Raw genomic sequence first — 27235 nt, 5'->3', positions numbered from 1 at the left:
CTTGTGGTGCAACATTTGGGCAAACATTAGTGAAGAAGTGGCGCAATCTCAACAGTCTCATAAATTTAAAAAACGAAACTTCAGTCTCCAAATCTGTGGTGTGGTATGTACTCACAAAAGAAGTGCCCTTATTTAGTACTCTCTCCTCAAGTGAAGTTAACTTTTTGATGGAAATATGTATTATGAGAGTTTCACTTGACTCCTCAATCCGGTCTTTTTTTCTATTTCTTTTTCTTTTCCCCCGTCTTGTCTTTTGTCCGAGTGTTTTGATGTGGAGGGATCCGGTGGTTTGGTCAAATCCAGGCCTTCCTCTAAAAAAGCCACTGTGGGAATACTTTCAGAAGATGCACCATCTTTATTGGAAGAACCCTCTCCTTGTCTTTGGTTGCTTGGTTTTTGTTTCAAATGTGAGCTGGCCGATGGCCTTGATGTATCGATGTCTTGATCTGAAACTCCACTTTCTTCAGACGATTGGGTTTGTGATTGAGGTTTCCTTTGGGTGTATCTTCGCTGAGCATATACCTCGGCCCATGTATAAGCTTCATTCAGCTTATAATCGATAGTGTCTCTTTTGAATTTCCTCAATTTCGTTTCCTGGAGTTCTTTTCCATATTTATCCAGCTTAATTTCCATTTCTGCCAAAAAGGCTTCCCATGGCTCCTCGTCCATCCTTGCTGCCAGATCCTCTTTAATGTGGTCAATCTCTTCCTCAAGATCTTTGATAGTGGTAGATAATTCCTCAATTAGTAATAAAATCAGATCTAATGAGCATTTATTTAAAATGCTATACCACTTTTCCATGAATTTACTGTTGCTGTGTAGTCGAAATAACATCGGCCTGATGGCCAGTCTCAGACCTCGCGGAATCCTTTTTACTCTGTGATATTGAATTAAAGTTGAAGCGTGTAATCTTTGATTCAATTCACGCCTTGTCAGATATTCAAGTTGACGTAACTGTTGCGTCACAGTTCCACTTTGAGCATCGAATTTTTTTGCTTCCTTGATTAAATTGTACATTTTATCTGCTTCCTCCGGTGTGTATGATTTCGTTGGAGCTCTATTTTCTGTGATTGAAGAGATACTTTCGAACGACATTTTTAACTTGGTGCTGACAATCAATTTATTAGCAGAAAGTCATATAAATGAATGTGGATGATTGTCGCACACTCTCCTTAAGCTTTGAACTCTGTTTAGACGATATGTGTGCAGCACTGCATTAACACCTGCTAAGTATTAATACACTGTGAAATATGGCCTAACACCACATAGGCTATTAGGGCTGCAGTGCGCACTACTTTGGTGAAAAAATTCAGAACAATTCTGTGTTATTTAGAACATTTGACCAATGTTAAACCATGTTATAACATTTATTTCTTAATCATCTCAAATCATGAGCATAAACATATTCACATTTTGAATTTTAAATTTTAAACACATTTACAAAGTCATCTGAACCACAACCCAATGCATTTCGGGACATCTTGGTCCCTTCGTCAGGGGTTCCAGTAGTCACTGTAGAAATAACAAGGATGCAAAATCAAAAACGATGCCCAATCGCAAACAATAATTACAATCATCATAATACTTAACATTAAGTGTATACTGCGACGTTCACATAAATGTTGTTCATGCCCACACTGCATACATTTCTACTCGTATAATCTAAAGCACAATCTGTGTATACAAACAACGTGAAAGAGCTCGTGCTAAAAAAATACCCAACCACCAAACAAATACCAAGGCGTGAACAAACATACCTCGTAAATATTTGGGGAGTTGTTTCTGAAAAAAATCCAAAATATCACTTCACTGAACCCAAACAAAAGGAGAGTGAATAAAACGATCACCAATGTTCTTTTGACAAACTGCTCACCTTTTTAACCAATATTAGCACTTAATCAAAACAGCCAATCACGTGGTCAGATGCGGACTCTAGAGAAATACGATAACGCAAATTAGTGCCATGACCCTTAACCTAACTGTTCTCAATCCATGTAATCACCGCCAATGGCTTACCTCTATTGTGATAATTAATCCCAACAGAAGTCCGTATATTTCACCCTGGATGCCTGCAACAAACGTAAAGGTAACATGAATACCTTTATGATGTGTCCCGCTAATTACATTTACCAAAAAAACGATCTCCTCGCGTACCTCTGTGTGCGCCGAGTGCCTTCCCGAATCATCTGCCTCGCTGTCTGATGCACTGCCGTGTCATCAAACACAGCTTATACCAAGCTCTTCCGGTCAAGTTGCTAGACATCGCCGACAGACTATACTGAACTACAAAAGGAGTAATGGAACTACAAAAACGTCCGTTTATGCTCGTAAACAACTTCTGGCTATCTATACCTTGATTTTCATTAATCATTCAAAAAGACGGCATGTGGGGCGGGAAATCATAACTAGTAACGAACGGTCAAGTGCTCACTACCCACTAATATCTCTCGCATCAACAACAACTTTATCAATGAAAAAGTGCAAAAAAATGAAAAAAATACTAGACACCCAACACAAACGTGGCTTGACAGAAGACAGTGACATATCAAAATAAAATAATGTAATACCATCAAATAAACTAATATAATTAAAAAATGAATGAATAAACTAAATACTTCCCTGCCTGCTATTTACACCTAAACATAAAACAGCAAATAATAAGTAACCTGCCTGCTATGTACAGCTCTTGCTTCCACGAACTATATACATCGATTTACAAATCTTTAAATTTAGATTACTATATGTAATGTGATCATGTGATTAGTCGGATTCCTTAAGGCCATCTGAGGCTGTCCACCTGCCCTGTCGGCGATGTCTAGCAACTTGACCGGAAGAGCTTGGTATAAGCTGTGTTTGATGACACGGCAGTGCATCAGACAGCGAGGCAGATGATTCGGGAAGGCACTCGGCGCACACAGAGGTACGCGAGGAGATCGTTTTTTGGTAAATGTAATTAGCGGGACACATCATAAAGGTATTCATGTTACCTTTACGTTTGTTGCAGGCATCGAGGGTGAAATATACGGACTTCTGTTGGGATTAATTATCACAATAGAGGTAAGCCATTGGCGGTGATTACATGGATTGAGAACAGTTAGGTTAAGGGTCATGGCACTAATTTGCGTTATCGTATTTCTCTAGAGTCCGCATCTGACCACGTGATTGGCTGTTTTGATTAAGTGCTAACATTGGTTAAAAAGGTGAGCAGTTTGTCAAAATAACATTGGTGATCGTTTTATTCACTCTCCTTTTGTTTGGGTTCAGTGAAGTGATATTTTGGATTTTTTTCAGAAACAACTCCCCAAATATTTACGAGGTATGTTTGTTCACGCGTTGGTATTTGTTTGGTGGTTGGGTATTTTTTTAGCACGAGCTCTTTCACGTTGTTTGTATACACAGATTGTGGTTTAGATTATACGAGTAGAAATGTATGCAGTGTGGGCATGAACAACATTTATGTGAACGTCGCAGTATACACTTAATGTTAAGTATTATGATGATTGTAATTATTGTTTGCGATTGGGCATCGTTTTTGATTTTGCATCCTTGTTATTTCTACAGTGACTACTGGAACCCCTGACGAAAGGACCAAGATGTCCCGAAATGCATTGGGTTGTGGTTCAGATGACTTTGTAAATGTGTTTAAAATTTAAATTCAAAATGTGAATATGTTTATGCTCATGATTTGAGATGATTAAGAAATAAATGTTATAACATGGTTTAACATTGGTCAAATGTTCTAAATAACACAGAATTGTTCTGAATTTTTTCACCAAAGTAGTGCGCACTGCAGCCCTAATAACCTGCACAACAGTGAACCTGCGTAGCTTTGCTGTAGCCAGGGTGGGCATTCTTTTGGGATATGCCGTGTACAAGTGATTCAGTGAAATCTACAAGGTTTCACAGAGTCACTTTTCAGAGGCCGCTGCGATGCAACCTTACGCCTGCTTGAAGCAGACGTAAGTAGTGGCGCAGCACGTTAGGTATGGGCAGTGCATGGACATTATTCGAGTTGCATAGCTCTTGCGACACAACTCCAGCAAAGCCCCCCTTACACACCATCAGATTACACACAGCTGTCAATCCCTGCGCCACAGTGCACCACCATCTGAACGCATCGCATCCGTGTTGGCGCAAGGGTTGAATTGCATGTCACATTGGTACTGGCGCTTCCCTGCTAATATTTGTCAATTGCTACTTTATATTTTTAACTTAATTTAGCATTTCCATATGGCATTGCACATTTCCTGTCAATATGAACAGTTATTAAATTTGCAGGGTTGTGCATGTACGGCTGCAGTACTGTGCCCATGTTTTAAGAAGGGTGGGAGGGATTTGCCATTGCTAATACAAAGGATTCTGGGACTTGTGGTGCTACATACAGAGAGTGACACATGAGTCTCTGACTGACTATATTTTTATATACACTTTGGACCAGTTCCTTAATCCCAATGACAGTGTAACAGACAATATTTTCATGCACTTTTGCTTTTCATTCCACTTACCTGGTACCACGTAGCGGACGTCACTGACAGGCAGCCCATGGATCAAGTTGGGGTGTATTGTTGTCAGGATATCCTCCTCCAGTGGGGTGAGCCGGATACGGGGTCCAGGGCATGCAGGAGGGAGGATCCTGCTTAGTTCAATCCTAGAGTATTTCTCCTTGACCCTCTGCCTTTCATCCTGCCACTTTTTTTTAATGTCCTGTACAGTTCGCCTCTCCTCGCCCAAGGCTGAGACAGCAGTTGCTATCTGCTGCCATAGCTCTGCCTTCTGTGCCCCACTGGTGCAGTAGGGTGGTAAGCCATAGAGGCGCTTGTGGTGCCTTAGTATGAACTCCACAAGCATGGTGGTCTCTTCTGCTGTGAAGTTCCTTTTCCTCCTCATGTCCATTTTCAGGGTCACTGTGAGCATTGTAGATACAAACTCTCTGTGGACAAACCTGTTCCTTCAATGTGTGCTGCTTTTATGTGTTTTCTAGTGCTGGTCAATTATTGTTAATTGGCTTCAGCTGGAGCGTGGTGGGGGATGGTAGGCACTGGCCAAAATGGAGCTGTTGGCTGGGATTGGCTGCAGTGTGCCAGCTGATCAATGGTGGGGGATGGTACGCACTTGGACAGGTATTTACCCTTGGCTAACATGGCCAACTGCCAAAAATTGGGTTTTCTGGCCCGTAATCGGATTTTACGGCCCGTAATCGGATTTTACGGCCCGGAATCGGAAATTACGGCATTATGCCGGAAATTGCGGGCCGGAATCATAAATTCTGCCGGAGAGCCGTAAATTCCGGCCCGGTGGCGGAAAATACGGCCCGGCGGCGGACGTAAAGTTAGTAGTCCTAAGTCTATTCTGTGAATACAGAAAGTAGTACGTTCATTCTGTGAATACAGAAAGTAGTAAGTTCATTCTGTGAATGCTGAAAGTAGTAAGTGCATTCTGTGAATACCAAAATGGTAGTAGGTTTAGGATTTAGTCTTAAGTTCATTCTGTGAATCGGGCCCACTGTGCACAGCATTGTGTGACTTTACACTAACACAAACTTTAGTAAATCTGGGTCTTATTTCTGATTTTAAATTTTCAGCACTTCTCATTTTCTGTGTTGCTATTTAAAGCTGCTATTGTATTGTATTGTATTGTAATTGCATTTATATAGCGCTTACTACCCCTGACGAGACGTCAAAGCGCTTTTTCGGCGGGAAGCACGCTACTCCGGGACCCATAGGATATTAGTGTTGAATTAGTATAGTGAAACATGCAAGTACATTTTAAGTGGTGGATAGGTTAGTCAGTTATTTGGATTTAGAATGATAGTAGAAGGATAGAGGAGTACAAAGGTTTGTATTTATTTATCGCTTGTTGACCCACGCTATTCAGGAAGCCTATAAAGGATTAGTGGTGAATTATTATGGTGAAATATGAAGTAATTTATTAGTCTGTTACTTGGAGTGAGAAGGATAGCGGAGGGATAAAAGGGGAAGAAAGATTTGTATTCATATAGCACTTGTTACCCCTGATGGGTGTTGAAGCGCTTTTCTGGCGAGTAGCATGCCACTCCGGAACCCATAAAGGATTATTGTTGAAAATTAGTGTAGTGTAAATATGAAGTAATTTGAGTAGTAGAAATGTTATTCAGTTATTTGATTCAGAAAAGGGGGTGGTGATGAACAGAGTGCCTGAATTAAGCAGACCACTCTTACCCAGTCCAAAGATCAGGGCTTGATCCATCACCGTTTTTTAGCTCACTGCACCATCCCAGCTCAGAACTTGGCTATATGCAAATTAGTCTGTTCCTGTCCCAGTGCATGATGGGAACAGGGCAAACCAAACTACCAAGCCAATTCTTGTACTGGGAAGGAAACAAGCTTCCGGGGACCGGTTTCTGCCATTTCAGGCATCGTCGGCCCGGCTTGCTTGAATCCTGATGGTGCAATGAGCAAGGGACTCACATCTGAGTATACCCTTCCACGCTTATGGTGGACAAAATGATTCAGAAAAGGGGGTGGTGATGAACAGAGTGCCTGAATTAAGCAGACCACTCTTACCCAGTCCAAAGATCAGGGCTTGATCCATCACCGTTTTTTAGCTCACTGCACCATCCCAGCTCAGAACTTGGCTATATGCAAATTAGTCTGTTCCTGTCCCAGTGCATGATGGGAACAGGGCAAACCAAACTACCAAGCCAATTCTTGTACTGGGAAGGAAACAAGCTTCCGGGGACCGGTTTCTGCCATTTCAGGCGTCGTCGGCCCGGCTTGCTTGAATCCTGATGGTGCAATGAGCAAGGGACTCACATCTGAGTATACCCTTCCACGCTTATGGTGGACAAAATGATTCAGAAAAGGGGGTGGTGATGAACAGAGTGCCTGAATTAAGCAGACCACTCTTACCCAGTCCAAAGATCAGGGCTTGATCCATCACCGTTTTTTAGCTCACTGCACCATCCCAGCTCAGAACTTGGCTATATGCAAATTAGTCTGTTCCTGTCCCAGTGCATGATGGGAACAGGGCAAACCAAACTACCAAGCCAATTCTTGTACTGGGAAGGAAACAAGCTTCCGGGGACCGGTTTCTGCCATTTCAGGCGTCGTCGGCCCGGCTTGCTTGAATCCTGATGGTGCAATGAGCAAGGGACTCACATCTGAGTATACCCTTCTACGCTTATGGTGGACAAAATGATTCAGAAAAGGGGGTGGTGATGAACAGAGTGCCTGAATTAAGCAGACCACTCTTACCCAGTCCAAAGATCAGGGCTTGATCCATCACCGTTTTTTAGCTCACTGCACCATCCCAGCTCAGAACTTGGCTATATGCAAATTAGTCTGTTCCTGTCCCAGTGCATGATGGGAACAGGGCAAACCAAACTACCAAGCCAATTCTTGTACTGGGAAGGAAACAAGCTTCCGGGGACCGGTTTCCCTTGCTCACTGCTCCATCAGGATTAAAGCAAGCCGGGCCGACGACGCCTGAAATGGCAGAAACCGGTCCCCGGAAGCTTGTCTCCTTTCTGGTGAAGAATTGGCTTGGTAGTTTGTTCTGCCCTGTTCCCATGATGCACTGGGCCAGGGACAGACTAATTTGCATATAGCCAGGTTCTGAGCTGGGATGGGGCAGTGAGCTAAATAACGGTGATGGTTCAAGCCCTGATCTTTGGACTGGGTAAGAGTGGTCTGCTTAATTCAGACACTCTGTTCATCACCACCCCCTTTTCTGAATCATTTTGTCCACCATAAGCGTGGAAGGGTATACTCAGACATGAGTCCCTTGCTCACTGCTCCATCAGGATTCAAGCAAGCCGGGCCGACGACGCCTGAAATGGCAGAAACCGGTCCCCGGAAGCTTGTCTCCTTTCTGGTGAAGAATTGGCTTGGTAGTTTGGTCTGCCCTGTTCCCATGATGCACTGGGCCAGGGACAGACTAATTTGCATATAGCCAGGTTCTGAGCTGGGATGGGGCAGTGAGCTAAATAACGGTGATGGATCAAGCCCTGATCTTTGGACTGGGTAAGAGTGGTCTGCTTAATTCAGACACTCTGTTTATCACCACCCCCTTTTCTGAATCATTTTGTCCACCATAAGCGTGGAAGGGTATACTCAGACATGAGTCCCTTGCTCACTGCTCCATCAGGATTCAAGCAAGCCGGGCCGACGATGCCTGAAATGGCAGAAACCGGTCCCCGGAAGCTTGTCTCCTTTCTGGTGAAGAATTGGCTTGGTAGTTTGGTCTGCCCTGTTCCCATGATGCACTGGGCCAGGGACAGACTAATTTGCATATAGCCAGGTTCTGAGCTGGGATGGGGCAGTGAGCTAAATAACGGTGATGGATCAAGCCCTGATCTTTGGACTGGGTAAGAGTGGTCTGCTTAATTCAGACACTCTGTTCATCACCACCCCCTTTTCTGAATCATTTTGTCCACCATAAGCGTGGAAGGGTATACTCAGACATGAGTCCCTTGCTCACTGCTCCATCAGGATTCAAGCAAGCCGGGCCGACGCCGCCTGAAATGGCAGAAACCGGTCCCCGGAAGCTTGTCTCCTTTCTGGTGAAGAATTGGCTTGGTAGTTTGGTCTGCCCTGTTCCCATGATGCACTGGGCCAGGGACAGACTAATTTGCATATAGCCAGGTTCTGAGCTGGGATGGGGCAGTGAGCTAAATAACGGTGATGGATCAAGCCCTGATCTTTGGACTGGGTAAGAGTGGTCTGCTTAATTCAGACACTCTGTTCATCACCACCCCCTTTTCTGAATCATTTTGTCCACCATAAGCGTGGAAGGGTATACTCAGACATGAGTCCCTTGCTCACTGCTCCATCAGGATTCAAGCAAGCCGGGCCGACGACGCCTGAAATGGTAGAAACCGGTCCCCGGAAGCTTGTCTCCTTTCTGGTGAAGAATTGGCTTGGTAGTTTGGTCTGCCCTGTTCCCATGATGCACTGGGCCAGGGACAGACTAATTTGCATATAGCCAGGTTCTGAGCTGGGATGGGGCAGTGAGCTAAATAACGGTGATGGATCAAGCCCTGATCTTTGGACTGGGTAAGAGTGGTCTGCTTAATTCAGACACTCTGTTCATCACCACCCCCTTTTCTGAATCATTTTGTCCACCATAAGCGTGGAAGGGTATACTCAGACATGAGTCCCTTGCTCACTGCTCCATCAGGATTCAAGCAAGCCGGGCCGACGACGCCTGAAATGGCAGAAACCGGTCCCCGGAAGCTTGTCTCCTTTCTGGTGAAGAATTGGCTTGGTAGTTTGGTCTGCCCTGTTCCCATGATGCACTGGGCCAGGGACAGACTAATTTGCATATAGCCAGGTTCTGAGCTGGGATGGGGCAGTGAGCTAAATAACGGTGATGGATCAAGCCCTGATCTTTGGACTGGGTAAGAGTGGTCTGCTTAATTCAGACACTCTGTTCATCACCACCCCCTTTTCTGAATCATTTTGTCCACCATAAGCGTGGAAGGGTATACTCAGACATGAGTCCCTTGCTCACTGCTCCATCAGGATTCAAGCAAGCCGGGCCGACGACGCCTGAAATGGTAGAAACCGGTCCCCGGAAGCTTGTCTCCTTTCTGGTGAAGAATTGGCTTGGTAGTTTGGTCTGCCCTGTTCCCATGATGCACTGGGCCAGGGACAGACTAATTTGCATATAGCCAGGTTCTGAACTGGGATGGGGCAGTGAGCTAAATAACGGTGATGGATCAAGCCCTGATCTTTGGACTGGGTAAGAGTGGTCTGCTTAATTCAGACACTCTGTTCATCACCACCCCCTTTTCTGAATCATTTTGTCCACCATAAGCGTGGAAGGGTATACTCAGACATGAGTCCCTTGCTCACTGCTCCATCAGGATTCAAGCAAGCCGGGCCGACGATGCCTGAAATGGCAGAAACCGGTCCCCGGAAGCTTGTCTCCTTTCTGGTGAAGAATTGGCTTGGTAGTTTGGTCTGCCCTGTTCCCATGATGCACTGGGCCAGGGACAGACTAATTTGCATATAGCCAGGTTCTGAGCTGGGATGGGGCAGTGAGCTAAATAACGGTGATGGATCAAGCCCTGATCTTTGGACTGGGTAAGAGTGGTCTGCTTAATTCAGACACTCTGTTCATCACCACCCCATTTTCTGAATCATTTTGTCCACCATAAGCGTGGAAGGGTATACTCAGACATGAGTCCCTTGCTCACTGCTCCATCACGATTCAAGCAAGCCGGGCCAACGACGCCTGAAATGGCAGAAACCGGTCCCCGGAAGCTTGTCTCCTTTCTGGTGAAGAATTGGCTTGGTAGTTTGGTCTGCCCTGTTCCCATGATGCACTGGGCCAGGGACAGACTAATTTGCATATAGCCAGGTTCTGAGCTGGGATGGGGCAGTGAGCTAAATAACGGTGATGGATCAAGCCCTGATCTTTGGACTGGGTAAGAGTGGTCTGCTTAATTCAGACACTCTGTTCATCACCACCCCCTTTTCTGAATCATTTTGTCCACCATAAGCGTGGAAGGGTATACTCAGACATGAGTCCCTTGCTCACTGCTCCATCAGGATTCAAGCAAGCCGGGCCGACGACGCCTGAAATGGCAGAAACCGGTCCCCGGAAGCTTGTCTCCTTTCTGGTGAAGAATTGGCTTGGTAGTTTGGTCTGCCCTGTTCCCATGATGCACTGGGCCAGGGACAGACTAATTTGCATATAGCCAGGTTCTGAGCTGGGATGGGGCAGTGAGCTAAATAACGGTGATGGATCAAGCCCTGATCTTTGGACTGGGTAAGAGTGGTCTGCTTAATTCAGACACTCTGTTCATCACCACCCCCTTTTCTGAATCATTTTGTCCACCATAAGCGTGGAAGGGTATACTCAGACATGAGTCCCTTGCTCACTGCTCCATCAGGATTCAAGCAAGCCGGGCCGACGACGCCTGAAATGGCAGAAACCGGTCCCCGGAAGCTTGTCTCCTTTCTGGTGAAGAATTGGCTTGGTAGTTTGGTCTGCCCTGTTCCCATGATGCACTGGGCCAGGGACAGACTAATTTGCATATAGCCAGGTTCTGAGCTGGGATGGGGCAGTGAGCTAAATAACGGTGATGGATCAAGCCCTGATCTTTGGACTGGGTAAGAGTGGTCTGCTTAATTCAGACACTCTGTTCATCACCACCCCCTTTTCTGAATCATTTTGTCCACCATAAGCGTGGAAGGGTATACTCAGACATGAGTCCCTTGCTCACTGCTCCATCAGGATTCAAGCAAGCCGGGCCGACGACGCCTGAAATGGCAGAAACCGGTCCCCGGAAGCTTGTCTCCTTTCTGGTGAAGAATTGGCTTGGTAGTTTGGTCTGCCCTGTTCCCATGATGCACTGGGCCAGGGACAGACTAATTTGCATATAGCCAGGTTCTGAGCTGGGATGGGGCAGTGAGCTAAATAACGGTGATGGATCAAGCCCTGATCTTTGGACTGGGTAAGAGTGGTCTGCTTAATTCAGACACTCTGTTCATCACCACCCCCTTTTCTGAATCATTTTGTCCACCATAAGCGTGGAAGGGTATACTCAGACACGAGTCCCTTGCTCACTGCTCTATCAGGATTCAAGCAAGCCGGGCCAACGATGCCTGAAATGGCAGAAACCGGTACCCGGAAGCTTGTCTCCTTTCTGGTGAAGAATTGGCTTGGTAGTTTGGTCTGCCCTGTTCCCATGATGCACTGGGCCAGGGACAGACTAATTTGCATATAGCCAGGTTCTGAGCTGGGATGGGGTAGTGAGCTAAATAACGGTGATGGATCAAGCCCTGATCTTTGGAATGGGTAAGAGTGGTCTGCTTAATTCAGACACTCTGTTCATCACCACCCCCTTTTCTGAATCATTTTGTCCACCATAAGCGTGGAAGGGTATACTCAGACATGAGTCCCTTGCTCACTGCTCCATCAGGATTCAAGCAAGCCGGGCCGACGACGCCTGAAATGGCAGAAACCGGTCCCCGGAAGCTTGTCTCCTTTCTGGTGAAGAATTGGCTTGGTAGTTTGGTCTGCCCTGTTCCCATGATGCACTGGGCCAGGGAGAGTCTAATTTGCATATAGCCAGGTTCTGAGCTGGGATGGGGCAGTGAGCTAAATAACGGTGATGGATCAAGCCCTGATCTTTGGACTGGGTAAGAGTGGTCTGCTTAATTCAGACACTCTGTTCATCACCACCCCCTTTTCTGAATCATTTTGTCCACCATAAGCGTGGAAGGGTATACTCAGACATGAGTCCCTTGCTCACTGCTCCATCAGGATTCAAGCAAGCCGGGCCGACGACGCCTAAAATGGCAGAAACCCGTCCCCGGAAGCTTGTCTCCTTTCTGGTGAAGAATTGGCTTGGTAGTTTAGTCTGCCCTGTTCCCATGATGTGCTGGGCCAGGGACAGACTAATTTGCATATAGCCAGGTTCTGAGCTGGGATGGGGCAGTGAGCTAAATAACGGTGATGGATCAAGCCCTGATCTTTGGACTGGGTAAGAGTGGTCTGCTTAATTCAGACACTCTGTTCATCACCACCCCCTTTTCTGAATCATTTTGTCCACCATAAGCGTGGAAGGGTATACTCAGACATGAGTCCCTTGCTCACTGCTCCATCACGATTCAAGCAAGCCGGGCCGACGACGCCTGAAATGGCAGAAACCGGTCCCCGGAAGCTTGTCTCCTTTCTGGTGAAGAATTGGCTTGGTAGTTTGGTCTGCCCTGTTCCCATGATGCACTGGGCCAGGGACAGACTAATTTGCATATAGCCAGGTTCTGAGCTGGGATGGGGCAGTGAGCTAAATAACGGTGATGGATCAAGCCCTGATCTTTGGACTGGGTAAGAGTGGTCTGCTTAATTCAGACACTCTGTTCATCACCACCCCCTTTTCTGAATCATTTTGTCCACCATAAGCGTGGAAGGGTATACTCAGACATGAGTCCCTTGCTCACTGCTCCATCAGGATTCAAGCAAGCCGGGCCGACGCCGCCTGAAATGGCAGAAACCGGTCCCCGGAAGCTTGTCTCCTTTCTGGTGAAGAATTGGCTTGGTAGTTTGGTCTGCCCTGTTCCCATGATGCACTGGGCCAGGGACAGACTAATTTGCATATAGCCAGGTTCTGAGCTGGGATGGGGCAGTGAGCTAAATAACGGTGATGGATCAAGCCCTGATCTTTGGACTGGGTAAGAGTGGTCTGCTTAATTCAGACACTCTGTTCATCACCACCCCCTTTTCTGAATCATTTTGTCCACCATAAGCGTGGAAGGGTATACTCAGACATGAGTCCCTTGCTCACTGCTCCATCAGGATTCAAGCAAGCCGGGCCGACGACGCCTGAAATGGCAGAAACCGGTCCCCGGAAGCTTGTCTCCTTTCTGGTGAAGAATTGGCTTGGTAGTTTGGTCTGCCCTGTTCCCATGATGCACTGGGCCAGGGACAGACTAATTTGCATATAGCCAGGTTCTGAGCTGGGATGGGGCAGTGAGCTAAATAACGGTGATGGATCAAGCCCTGATCTTTGGACTGGGTAAGAGTGGTCTGCTTAATTCAGACACTCTGTTCATCACCACCCCCTTTTCTGAATCATTTTGTCCACCATAAGCGTGGAAGGGTATACTCAGACATGAGTCCCTTGCTCACTGCTCCATCAGGATTCAAGCAAGCCGGGCCGACGACGCCTGAAATGGTAGAAACCGGTCCCCGGAAGCTTGTCTCCTTTCTGGTGAAGAATTGGCTTGGTAGTTTGGTCTGCCCTGTTCCCATGATGCACTGGGCCAGGGACAGACTAATTTGCATATAGCCAGGTTCTGAACTGGGATGGGGCAGTGAGCTAAATAACGGTGATGGATCAAGCCCTGATCTTTGGACTGGGTAAGAGTGGTCTGCTTAATTCAGACACTCTGTTCATCACCACCCCCTTTTCTGAATCATTTTGTCCACCATAAGCGTGGAAGGGTATACTCAGACATGAGTCCCTTGCTCACTGCTCCATCAGGATTCAAGCAAGCCGGGCCGACGATGCCTGAAATGGCAGAAACCGGTCCCCGGAAGCTTGTCTCCTTTCTGGTGAAGAATTGGCTTGGTAGTTTGGTCTGCCCTGTTCCCATGATGCACTGGGCCAGGGACAGACTAATTTGCATATAGCCAGGTTCTGAGCTGGGATGGGGCAGTGAGCTAAATAACGGTGATGGATCAAGCCCTGATCTTTGGACTGGGTAAGAGTGGTCTGCTTAATTCAGACACTCTGTTCATCACCACCCCCTTTTCTGAATCATTTTGTCCACCATAAGCGTGGAAGGGTATACTCAGACATGAGTCCCTTGCTCACTGCTCCATCACGATTCAAGCAAGCCGGGCCAACGACGCCTGAAATGGCAGAAACCGGTCCCCGGAAGCTTGTCTCCTTTCTGGTGAAGAATTGGCTTGGTAGTTTGGTCTGCCCTGTTCCCATGATGCACTGGGCCAGGGACAGACTAATTTGCATATAGCCAGGTTCTGAGCTGGGATGGGGCAGTGAGCTAAATAACGGTGATGGATCAAGCCCTGATCTTTGGACTGGGTAAGAGTGGTCTGCTTAATTCAGACACTCTGTTCATCACCACCCCCTTTTCTGAATCATTTTGTCCACCATAAGCGTGGAAGGGTATACTCAGACATGAGTCCCTTGCTCACTGCTCCATCAGGATTCAAGCAAGCCGGGCCGACGACGCCTGAAATGGCAGAAACCGGTCCCCGGAAGCTTGTCTCCTTTCTGGTGAAGAATTGGCTTGGTAGTTTGGTCTGCCCTGTTCCCATGATGCACTGGGCCAGGGACAGACTAATTTGCATATAGCCAGGTTCTGAGCTGGGATGGGGCAGTGAGCTAAATAACGGTGATGGATCAAGCCCTGATCTTTGGACTGGGTAAGAGTGGTCTGCTTAATTCAGACACTCTGTTAATCACCACCCCCTTTTCTGAATCATTTTGTCCACCATAAGCGTGGAAGGGTATACTCAGACATGAGTCCCTTGCTCACTGCTCCATCAGGATTCAAGCAAGCCGGGCCGACGACCCCTGAAATGGCAGAAACCGGTCCCCGGAAGCTTGTCTCCTTTCTGGTGAAGAATTGGCTTGGTAGTTTGGTCTGCCCTGTTCCCATGATGCACTGGGCCAGGGACAGACTAATTTGCATATAGCCAGGTTCTGAGCTGGGATGGGGCAGTGAGCTAAATAACGGTGATGGATCAAGCCCTGATCTTTGGACTGGGTAAGAGTGGTCTGCTTAATTCAGACACTCTGTTCATCACCACCCCCTTTTCTGAATCATTTTGTCCACCATAAGCGTGGAAGGGTATACTCAGACATGAGTCCCTTGCTCACTGCTCTATCAGGATTCAAGCAAGCCGGGCCGACGACGCCTGAAATGGCAGAAACCGGTACCCGGAAGCTTGTCTCCTTTCTGGTGAAGAATTGGCTTGGTAGTTTGGTCTGCCCTGTTCCCATGATGCACTGGGCCAGGGACAGACTAATTTGCATATAGCCAGGTTCTGAGCTGGGATGGGGTAGTGAGCTAAATAACGGTGATGGATCAAGCCCTGATCTTTGGAATGGGTAAGAGTGGTCTGCTTAATTCAGACACTCTGTTCATCACCACCCCCTTTTCTGAATCATTTTGTCCACCATAAGCGTGGAAGGGTATACTCAGACATGAGTCCCTTGCTCACTGCTCCATCAGGATTCAAGCAAGCCGGGCCGACGACGCCTGAAATGGCAGAAACCGGTCCCCGGAAGCTTGTCTCCTTTCTGGTGAAGAATTGGCTTGGTAGTTTGGTCTGCCCTGTTCCCATGATGCACTGGGCCAGGGACAGACTAATTTGCATATAGCCAGGTTCTGAGCTGGGATGGGGCAGTGAGCTAAATAACGGTGATGGATCAAGCCCTGATCTTTTGACTGGGTAAGAGTGGTCTGCTTAATTCAGACACTCTGTTCATCACCACCCCCTTTTCTGAATCATTTTGTCCACCATAAGCGTGGAAGGGTATACTCAGACATGAGTCCCTTGCTCACTGCTCCATCAGGATTCAAGCAAGCCGGGCCGACGACGCCTGAAATGGCAGAAACCGGTCCCCGGAAGCTTGTCTCCTTTCTGGTGAAGAATTGGCTTGGTAGTTTGGTCTGCCCTGTTCCCATGATGCACTGGGCCAGGGACAGACTAATTTGCATATAGCCAGGTTCTGAGCTGGGATGGGGCAGTGAGCTAAATAACGGTGATGGATCAAGCCCTGATCTTTGGACTGGGTAAGAGTGGTCTGCTTAATTCAGACACTCTGTTCATCACCACCCCCTTTTCTGAATCATTTTGTCCACCATAAGCGTGGAAGGGTATACTCAGACATGAGTCCCTTGCTCACTGCTCCATCAGGATTCAAGCAAGCCGGGCCGACGACGCCTGAAATGGCAGAAACCGGTCCCCGGAAGCTTTTCTCCTTTCTGGTGAAGAATTGGCTTGGTAGTTTGGTCTGCCCTGTTCCCATGATGCCCTGGGCCAGGGACAGACTAATTTGCATATAGCCAGGTTCTGAGCTGGGATGGGGCAGTGAGCTAAATAACGGTGATGGATCAAGCCCTGATCTTTGGACTGGGTAAGAGTGGTCTGCTTAATTCAGACACTCTGTTCATCACCACCCCCTTTTCTGAATCATTTTGTCCACCATAAGCGTGGAAGGGTATACTCAGACATGAGTCCCTTGCTCACTGCTCCATCAGGATTCAAGCAAGCCGGGCCGACGACGCCTGAAATGGCAGAAACCGGTCCCCGGAAGCTTGTCTCCTTTCTGGTGAAGAATTGGCTTGGTAGTTTGGTCTGCCCTGTTCCCATGATGCACTGGGCCAGGGACAGACTAATTTGCATATAGCCAGGCTCTGAGCTGGGATGGGGCAGTGAGCTAAATAACGGTGATGGATCAAGCCCTGATCTTTGGACTGGGTAAGAGTGGTCTGCTTAATTCAGACACTCTGTTCATCACCACCCCCTTTTCTGAATCATTTTGTCCACCATAAGCGTGGAAGGGTATACTCAGACATGAGTCCCTTGCTCACTGCTCCATCAGGATTCAAGCAAGCCGGGCCGACGACGCCTGAAATGGCAGAAACCGGTCCCCGGAAGCTTGTCTCCTTTCTGGTGAAGAATTGGCTTGGTAGTTTGGTCTGCCCTGTTCCCATGATGCACTGGGCCAGGGACAGACTAATTTGCATATAGCCAGGTTCTGAGCTGGGAAGGGGCAGTGAGCTAAATAACGGTGATGGATCAAGCCCTGATCTTTGGACTGGGTAAGAGTGGTCTGCTTAATTCAGACACTCTGTTCATCACCACCCCCTTTTCTGCATCATTTTGTCCACCATAAGCGTGGAAGGGTATACTCAGACATGAGTCCCTTGCTCACTGCTCCATCAGGATTCAAGCAAGCCGGGCCGACGACGCCTGAAATGGCAGAAACCGGTCCCCGGAAGCTTGTCTCCTTTCTGGTGAAGAATTGGCTTGGTAGTTTGGTCTGCCCTGTTCCCATGATGCACTGGGCCAGGGACAGACTAATTTGCATATATCCAGGTTCTGAGCTGGGATGGGGCAGTGAGCTAAATAACGGTGATGGATCAAGCCCTGATCTTTGGACTGGGTAAGAGTGGTCTGCTTAATTCAGACACTCTGTTCATCACCACCCCCTTTTCTGAATCATTTTGTCCACCATAAGCGTGGAAGGGTATACTCAGACATGAGTCCCTTGCTCACTGCTCCATCAGGATTCAAGCAAGCCGGGCCGACGACGCCTGAAATGGCAGAAACCGGTCCCCGGAAGCTTGTCTCCTTTCTGGTGAAGAATTGGCTTGGTAGTTTGGTCTGCCCTGTTCCCATGATGCACTGGGCCAGTGGACAGACTAATTTGCATATAGCCAGGTTCTGAGCTGGGATGGGGCAGTGAGCTAAATAACGGTGATGGATCAAGCCCTGATCTTTGGACTGGGTAAGAGTGGTCTGCTTAATTCAGACACTCTGTTCATCACCACCCCCTTTTCTGAATCATTTTGTCCACCATAAGCGTGGAAGGGTATACTCAGACATGAGTCCCTTGCTCACTGCTCCATCAGGATTCAAGCAAGCCGGGCCGACGACGCCTGAAATGGCAGAAACCGGTCCCCGGAAGCTTGTCTCCTTTCTGGTGAAGAATTGGCTTGGTAGTTTGGTCTGCCCTGTTCCCATGATGCACTGGGCCAGGGACAGACTAATTTGCATATAGCCAGGTTCTGAGCTGGGATGGGGCAGTGAGCTAAATAACGGTGATGGATCAAGCCCTGATCTTTGGACTTGGTAAGAGTGGTCTGCTTAATTCAGACACTCTGTTCATCACCACCCCCTTTTCTGAATCATTTTGTCCACCATAAGCGTGGAAGGGTATACTCAGACATGAGTCCCTTGCTCACTGCTCCATCAGGATTCAAGCAAGCCGGGCCGACGACGCCTGAAATGGCAGAAACCGGTCCCCGGAAGCTTGTCTCCTTTCTGGTGAAGAATTGGCTTGGTAGTTTGGTCTGCCCTGTTCCCATGATGCACTGGGCCAGGGACAGACTAATTTGCATATAGCCAGGCTCTGAGCTGGGATGGGGCAGTGAGCTAAATAACGGTGATGGATCAAGCCCTGATCTTTGGACTGGGTAAGAGTGGTCTGCTTAATTCAGACACTCTGTTCATCACCACCCCCTTTTCTGAATCATTTTGTCCACCATAAGCGTGGAAGGGTATACTCAGACATGAGTCCCTTGCTCACTGCTCCATCAGGATTCAAGCAAGCCGGGCCGACGGCGCCTGAAATGGCAGAAACCGGTCCCCGGAAGCTTGTCTCCTTTCTGGTGAAGAATTGGCTTGGTAGTTTGGTCTGCCCTGTTCCCATGATGCACTGGGCCAGGGACAGACTAATTTGCATATAGCCAGGTTCTGAGCTGGGATGGGGCAGTGAGCTAAATAACGGTGATGGATCAAGCCCTGATCTTTGGACTGGGTAAGAGTGGTCTGCTTAATTCAGACACTCTGTTCATCACCACCCCCTTTTCTGAATCATTTTGTCCACCATAAGCGTGGAAGGGTATACTCAGACATGAGTCCCTTGCTCACTGCTCCATCAGGATTCAAGCAAGCCGGGCCGACGACGCCTGAAATGGCAGAAACCGGTCCCCGGAAGCTTGTCTCCTTTCTGGTGAAGAATTGGCTTGGTAGTTTGGTCTGCCCTGTTCCCATGATGCACTGGGCCAGGGACAGACTAATTTGCATATAGCCAGGTTCTGAGCTGGGATGGGGCAGTGAGCTAAATAACGGTGATGGATCAAGCCCTGATCTTTGGACTGGGTAAGAGTGGTCTGCTTAATTCAGACACTCTGTTCATCACCACCCCCTTTTCTGAATCATTTTGTCCACCATAAGCGTGGAAGGGTATACTCAGACATGAGTCCCTTGCTCACTGCTCCATCAGGATTCAAGCAAGCCGGGCCGACGACGCCTGAAATGGCAGAAACCGGTCCCCGGAAGCTTGTCTCCTTTCTGGTGAAGAATTGGCTTGGTAGTTTGGTCTGCCCTGTTCCCATGATGCACTGGGCCAGGGACAGACTAATTTGCATATAGCCAGGTTCTGAGCTGGGATGGGGCAGTGAGCTAAATAACGGTGATGGATCAAGCCCTGATCTTTGGACTGGGTAAGAGTGGTCTGCTTAATTCAGACACTCTGTTCATCACCACCCCCTTTTCTGAATCATTTTGTCCACCATAAGCGTGGAAGGGTATACTCAGACATGAGTCCCTTCCTCACTGCTCTATCAAGATTCAAGCAAGCCGGGCCGACGACGCCTGAAATGGCAGAAACCGGTCCCCGGAAGCTTGTCTCCTTTCTGGTGAAGAATTTGCTTGGTAGTTTGGTCTGCCCTGTTCCCATGATGCACTGGGCCAGGGACAGACTAATTTGCATATAGCCAGGTTCTGAGCTGGGATGGGGCAGTGAGCTAAATAACGGTGATGGATCAAGCCCTGATCTTTGGACTGGGTAAGAGTGGTCTGCTTAATTCAGACACTCTGTTCATCACCACCCCCTTTTCTGAATCATTTTGTCCACCATAAGCGTGGAAGGGTATACTCAGACATGAGTCCCTTGCTCACTGCTCCATCAGGATTCAAGCAAGCCGGGCCGACGACGCCTGAAATGGCAGAAACCGGTCCCCGGAAGCTTGTCTCCTTTCTGGTGAAGAATTGGCTTGGTAGTTTGGTCTGCCCTGTTCCCATGATGCACTGGGCCAGGGACAGACTAATTTGCATATAGCCAGGTTCTGAGCTGGGATGGGGCAGTGAGCTAAATAACGGTGATGGATCAAGCCCTGATCTTTGGACTGGGTAAGAGTGGTCTGCTTAAGTCAGACACTCTGTTCATCACCACCCCCTTTTCTGAATCATTTTGTCCACCATAAGCGTGGAAGGGTATACTCAGACATGAGTCCCTTGCTCACTGCTCCATCAGGATTCAAGCAAGCCGGGCCCACGACGCCTGAAATGGCAGAAACCGGTCCCCGGAAGCTTGTCTCCTTTCTGGTGAAGAATTGGCTTAGTAGTTTGGTCTGCCCTGTTCCCATGATGCACTGGGCCAGGGACAGACTCATTTGCATATAGCCAGGTTCTGAGCTGGGATGGGGCAGTGAGCTAAATAACGGTGATGGATCAAGCCCTGATCTTTGGACTGGGTAAGAGTGGTCTGCTTAATTCAGACACTCTGTTCATTACCACCCCCTTTTCTGAATCATTTTGTCCACCATAAGCGTGGAAGGGTATACTCAGACATGAGTCCCTTGCTCACTGCTCCATCAGGATTCAAGCAAGCCGGGCCGACGATGCCTGAAATGGCAGAAACCGGTCCCCGGAAGCTTGTCTCCTTTCTGGTGAAGAATTGGCTTGGTAGTTTGGTCTGCCCTGTTCCCATGATGCACTGGGCCAGGGACAGACTAATTTGCATATAGCCAGGTTCTGAGCTGGGATGGGGCAGTGAGCTAAATAACGGTGATGGATCAAGCCCTGATCTTTGGACTGGGTAAGAGTGGTCTGCTTAATTCAGACACTCTGTTCATCACCACCCCCTTTTCTGAATCATTTTGTCCACCATAAGCGTGGAAGGGTATACTCAGACATGAGTCCCTTGCTCACTGCTCCATCAGGATTCAAGCAAGCCGGGCCGACGACGCCTGAAATGGCAGAAACCGGTCCCCGGAAGCTTGTCTCCTTTCTGGTGAAGAATTGGCTTGGTAGTTTGGTCTGCCCTGTTCCCATGATGCACTGGGCCAGGGACAGACTAATTTGCATATAGCCAGGTTCTGAGCTGGGATGGGGCAGTGAGCTAAATAACGGTGATGGATCAAGCCCTGATCTTTGGACTGGGTAAGAGTGGTCTGCTTAATTCAGACACTCTGTTCATCACCACCCCCTTTTCTGAATCATTTTGTCCACCATAAGCGTGGAAGGGTATACTCAGACATGAGTCCCTTGCTCACTGCTCCATCAGGATTCAAGCAAGCCGGGCCGACGACGCCTGAAATGGCAGAAACCGGTCCCCGGAAGCTTGTCTCCTTTCTGGTGAAGAATTGGCTTGGTAGTTTGGTCTGCCCTGTTCCCATGATGCACTGGGCCAGGGACAGACTAATTTGCATATAGCCAGGTTCTGAGCTGGGATGGGGCAGTGAGCTAAATAACGGTGATGGATCAAGCCCTGATCTTTGGACTGGGTAAGAGTGGTCTGCTTAATTCAGACACTCTGTTCATCACCACCCCCTTTTCTGAATCATTTTGTCCACCATAAGCGTGGAAGGGTATACTCAGACATGAGTCCCTTGCTCACTGCTCCATCAGGATTCAAGCAAGCCGGGCCGACGACGCCTGAAATGGCAGAAACCGGTCCCCGGAAGCTTGTCTCCTTTCTGGTGAAGAATTGGCTTGGTAGTTTGGTCTGCCCTGTTCCCATGATGCACTGGGCCAGGGACAGACTAATTTGCATATAGCCAGGTTCTGAGCTGGGATGGGGCAGTGAGCTAAATAACGGTGATGGATCAAGCCCTGATCTTTGGACTGGGTAAAAGTGGTCTGCTTAATTCAGACACTCTGTTCATCACCACCCCCTTTTCTGAATCATTTTGTCCACCATAAGCGTGGAAGGGTATACTCAGACATGAGTCCCTTGCTCACTGCTCCATCAGGATTCAAGCAAGCCGGGCCGACGACGCCTGAAATGGCAGAAACTGGTCCCCGGAAGCTTGTCTCCTTTCTGGTGAAGAATTGGCTTGGTAGTTTGGTCTGCCCTGTTCCCATGATGCACTGGGCCAGGGACAGACTAATTTGCATATAGCCAGGTTCTGAGCTGGGATGGGGCAGTGAGCTAAATAACGGTGATGGATCAAGCCCTGATCTTTGGACTGGGTAAGAGTGGTCTGCTTAATTCAGACACTCTGTTCATCACCACCCCCTTTTCTGAATCATTCAGTTATTTGGGCAGTATATTAGTATAGTTGAATATGGAATTTGAGACGTGAACATGTTAGTTTGTTAATTTTGATTGAAAAGGATAGTGGAGGGATAAAAGAGTGAAGGATTTTTTTTTCCGGTCTTAGCAGTAGGAAGAGGCTTTTGGATGAGTGAAAATGAGTTTTGGAGGGAAGGAGTCAGAGGGAAGAGTTTAGAAAGGTTTCACATTTAGCAATACCCAGCCCACATCATCCACATCCACAAGCAGAGAAACACACTCACACCAAATGTACACCATGCACAACACTATGCACAGATTAATGTACCAGCATGCACCACAAACCCAACCAAACCACATCTACACACCCTACTATCCCAACTACCACACATATCCACCATAACCCACAAACAGTACACAACTCTATCCTATACCACTAACCAATACACTCGGGGCGTGGCGACGGAGGCGATCGCAATGGCCGCCTCGACGTGAAGCTCCGCCATGAGGGCACCCAGGGACGGCATTTGAGAAGTGATCCGGCCGGCCATATGTCCTCATCGCACGCAGATCCATGATGTAACAGCGCCCTTCCCAACTGGACGGTCCCGGGGGCCTGAGGGCCGACGTTTAAGGTGTGATCGGCGGAGGGGACTGGTGGCCTCCCGGACCTCGGAGGCATCTTCCCTGTCTGCGAGGGATTGGTCGGTGTGTGTCGCGCCGGGCTCCCCTGCCGGGCCCTCTACTCCTTTGCGAGCTCCCGGTGGGCTCCCGTTCCGGTTGCCAGTCTTCTGCGGGCTCCTGGGTGGGGGCGCCGGGCTCTTGCGCGGGATCGGGGCCTTCGGGCCTGGGCGTGCGTGGAGGCTGGGGCCTCGATTTGCGGGCTTGCGGGAGGTGCCGTGCGGCGGGTGGGTCGGCTCGCTCGGTTGCTGCCGGGGCGGGGGGCAGTGGCGAGGGGGGCTCCGAGGGGCACCTCCGGCTGATTGCTGCGGCCCCACCTGACTGGGTCACACCGGGGGGCTCGTAGTCCCCCCACCGGCTGCGCACATTGGTCTCCTGATGGTGGGCATTTACCAGGCATGGCACACAGTGGGGGAGGCATCGGCCCTTGGAGACATTGTGGTGGGTCAGGTGGATGTGGCGCACTGAACGGAACGTCGCTGTAGTTAGCCCCCGGGACCTGGTTGACGGTTTGGCTGGCACGGTCTGCCCTGCTCGGAGACGCATAAATTCGAAGTGACGCCATTTTCTTGCTCCTTCCTGGGCACTGACACACCCAACAACTTGTATTGTGCTTCCTGCGCTACACACTGCCTCCCTACTTAGTACTACTTATTGTTTCGGCTCACAGAATATTCACCATTGCTCTGGCCATGGGGAAGAGAGACCCAAACCAGAGAAAACTAAGCTTTGACAAGACTTCCCTTCTTGCGGCTGACGCTCTGCCTGGTTCCTCAACTGGGGCTACCACTACCGCGGATAAGGGAGATGCCACGTCCATGGTTGCCACCATGTTGAGCGAAATGAGAGCAGGATTCAAGGCTCTGGATACCCGCTTTGACAGCCTCGAACAGCAAATCGCGGATATAGGATCCAAAGTGCAGGCCCACGACCGGCGCCTGGATGTGGCGGAATCCAGGATATCAGATGTAGAAGATAATGCCGCAAAGTCGCTCAAGAGGCTAGAACGGGTGGAGAAAATACTTAAGGAGGTGGCAATTAAGAACGAAGACTTAGAAGCGCGTAGTCGGCGCAACAACATACGCATACTTGGTGTGGCAGAGAGGACGTCTACGGGTCGCTTCGACACTTTTGTTGAGAAACTCCTCATTGAACTGTTCGGCAGAGACACGTTCACGAATGGCTTTGTAGTCGAACGAGCCCACAGGTCGTTGGGCCCTAGACCTCGCCCGGGACAGCCCCCTCGTTCCATTATCGCCAGAATCATGAACTTTTGCGACCGAGATGCCACGCTGCGTGCGGCACGGGAGGCGGGAGAAGTGCGGTGGCAGGGTAGTTCTTTGTCCTTCTTCCCGGACTTTACATTGATGGTGCAGGAGGCGCGTTGCAAGTACTCTGGAGTTAAAGCCAATCTACGTAAAATGGGTTAGAAATACGGAATGTGGATCCAGCTAGATTGAGGGTCGATATTGATGGAAGATTCCGGATCTTTGACTCTCCCACTGAGGCCCAAGAATTTTGCCAAAACTATAGAAAGCAGGGCTTACCGCGGGCGTCCAACTCCGCGCCGCATTCTCCGAGTCATGGGGACTCGCAGGCCAGCGCTGACCTCTTTACTGAAACCGGCCAGGGTTGAACACTTGTCACTATTGGTGCATAGCTAATGTTCACTGTTTGGACTATTTGATGTGGATTCTACATAGTTTCATATGCTTATTATCGCTTCGGATGTCGTTCTAATTGGGATGCCCTCTAGGCATGGCGTTGCTACCCCCTATGGCGTATGCCTCCCTGTTTACCTTACTTGGGGTTCTATTTTTTTGTTTGTTTCTGTGCTTCACTGCATTACTATTGTTTTGGATATGTTGCAGATACAGTGTTCGATTGCTCTGGGATTGCCTCTTTTGGAGTGTGAGGAGGCTGGGTGAGGGGCGGAGGGGGTTATTTTTTGTCTTTATGCTTATCCTGTTTTGTGAGAATCTATTATGCTGATGGGAGTGGAATATCAATCGCACACATGTTCACATTTATGCTCGGGCCTGACTTATGTCCAGGATAGGACTGCAGTCTGGGCCGGCCGGACTGAAGCTAATGTCCTGGAATGTCCGCGGTTTGAACAAAGCAAGAAAGCGTAAACAGGTCCTGAATTATGCATTGCGACAGACGGTAGATGTTCTTTTTCTCCATGAAACGCACCTGGCGCCGACGGACTCTTCTTCCGTTGCCAGGGGATGGGGTGCCCACAGAGTTTTCTCGAACTTTAGTAGGTATACAAGAGGGGTTGCGATTCTAGTTCACAGACGTGTTCCATTTGTATTAGTTAGCAGTACCACAGATAGAGAGGGTAGATATGTGGTGGTAAACGGAGTGTTGCTGGGATACAAAATTGCATTAGTGGGAATTTACGGTCCCAACGCGGACTCACCTACCTTTTTCCAAGACCTTCAGGGGACGCTACTTCATTCAGACATAGATCTGTTAGTGATGGGCGGAGACTTTAATTTGTTAATGAACCCTGCTAGGGATAGTACCTCCCCTTCCCCAGATTGCAAGCCGCGGGCTCGCTCGGCGCTTGCTGACATTTGCAATCACTTTTCCCTAATAGATATAGAGGCGCGACTGCATCCACACTCCCCTGATTTCACACATCATTCTGGGTTCCCAACACGAGTACTAGAATAGATTACTGGCTCCTCTCCCCGGGCGTGGCCGGTTGGGTAGACGGCCTCTCCACACTCCCGCACACATTATCTGACCACTCCCCCATTGCACTGTCTTTACGGATTCCCAGACTGGGTGGGTACGAAAGACAGTGGAGATTCCCCGGAAGAGCACTGGCAGGCCCGGTCTTTAAAGAAGACATCCGCAGCGCCATTGATGACTATTTCGACAATAACACAGGTTCTGTGGAAACTTGGGCCACGTTGTGGGAGGGATTTAAGGCCACCATTCGTGGGGTGTGCATTGATAAACATGTGGGGGTACTTTGTGAGATTCGTTCTACCCTGGCCCCTATTGAAAAAGACATCTCCAGGATAGAGAAAGACATACTTATTGCCCCATCTGATTGGAAGGAAGCTAAACGCCTAGACTTACTCTTGGAATTCCGGGATACTGCAGACAGGGAGTTGAAATTTCTAAATAAGACCTATACGGCTCGTCAGTATGGCGAGGGTGACAGGCCTGGCAAACTGTTAGCGCAAATACTCCGCCCTCCTCGTCAGGCTTCCTACATCACTGACATTGTTGACGATTAGGGCATAAGACACCACTCCACCCCGGACATCTGCAATACTTTCTTGTCGTATTACAAGACCCTTTACGCTTCCACACTTTCAGGGGAGAGGCGTAATCCCGGCCCTTATCTGAATGAGATTGCAATGGTGTACTCAGATAAATATATGCAGGAGTTCCTCGCTATGCCCATCTCCCCAGAATATATTATTGAAGCCATTGATGCGTTGAGGGGCTCATCGTCGCCGGGCCTCGACGGTTTCTCGGCTGATTTCTACAAGGAATACAAAGAGCAACTTGTCCCACGGCTAGTAGAGGTTTATGCGGAGGCACTGGAAACCGGCGTTCTGCCGCCCACGCTCAGAGAGGCGGTTGTTGTTCTTCTCCCCAAGCCTGGACGCGATCCCTCCCTGTGCGGCTCCTACAGACCCCTATCATTGCTAAATTTGGACTACAAGATTTTGGCTAAAGTCCTTGCTATCCGCCTATCCTTATTTAATGGAATCTATTATATCACCGGCTCAGTCTGGATTCGTCCCACACAAGTCCACCTCCTTCAATCTGAGGACATTGTTCTCTGTTCTGCACAGGATCGAACCCTCGACTCCTGCCGCAGCAGTGTTTTTGGATGCTGAAAAAGCGTTTGACACACTGGAATGACCCTTTTTTTTATCGGTCATGAGACGGATAGGTATGCCCACCATGTTTGTGGCTACAGTCGAATTGTTGTATACTGCTCCCACGGCCCGGCTGCGTTTAAACTGGACCATATCGGAATCCTTCACGCTCTCCCATGGCACACGTCAGGGTTGCCCACTATCCCAGCTG

The sequence above is a fragment of the Lissotriton helveticus genome, chromosome 6 (assembly GCF_964261635.1).
Source record: "Lissotriton helveticus chromosome 6, aLisHel1.1, whole genome shotgun sequence".
Lineage (NCBI taxonomy): Eukaryota > Metazoa > Chordata > Amphibia > Caudata > Salamandridae > Lissotriton > Lissotriton helveticus.
This window is presented reverse-complemented; position numbering follows the sequence as displayed.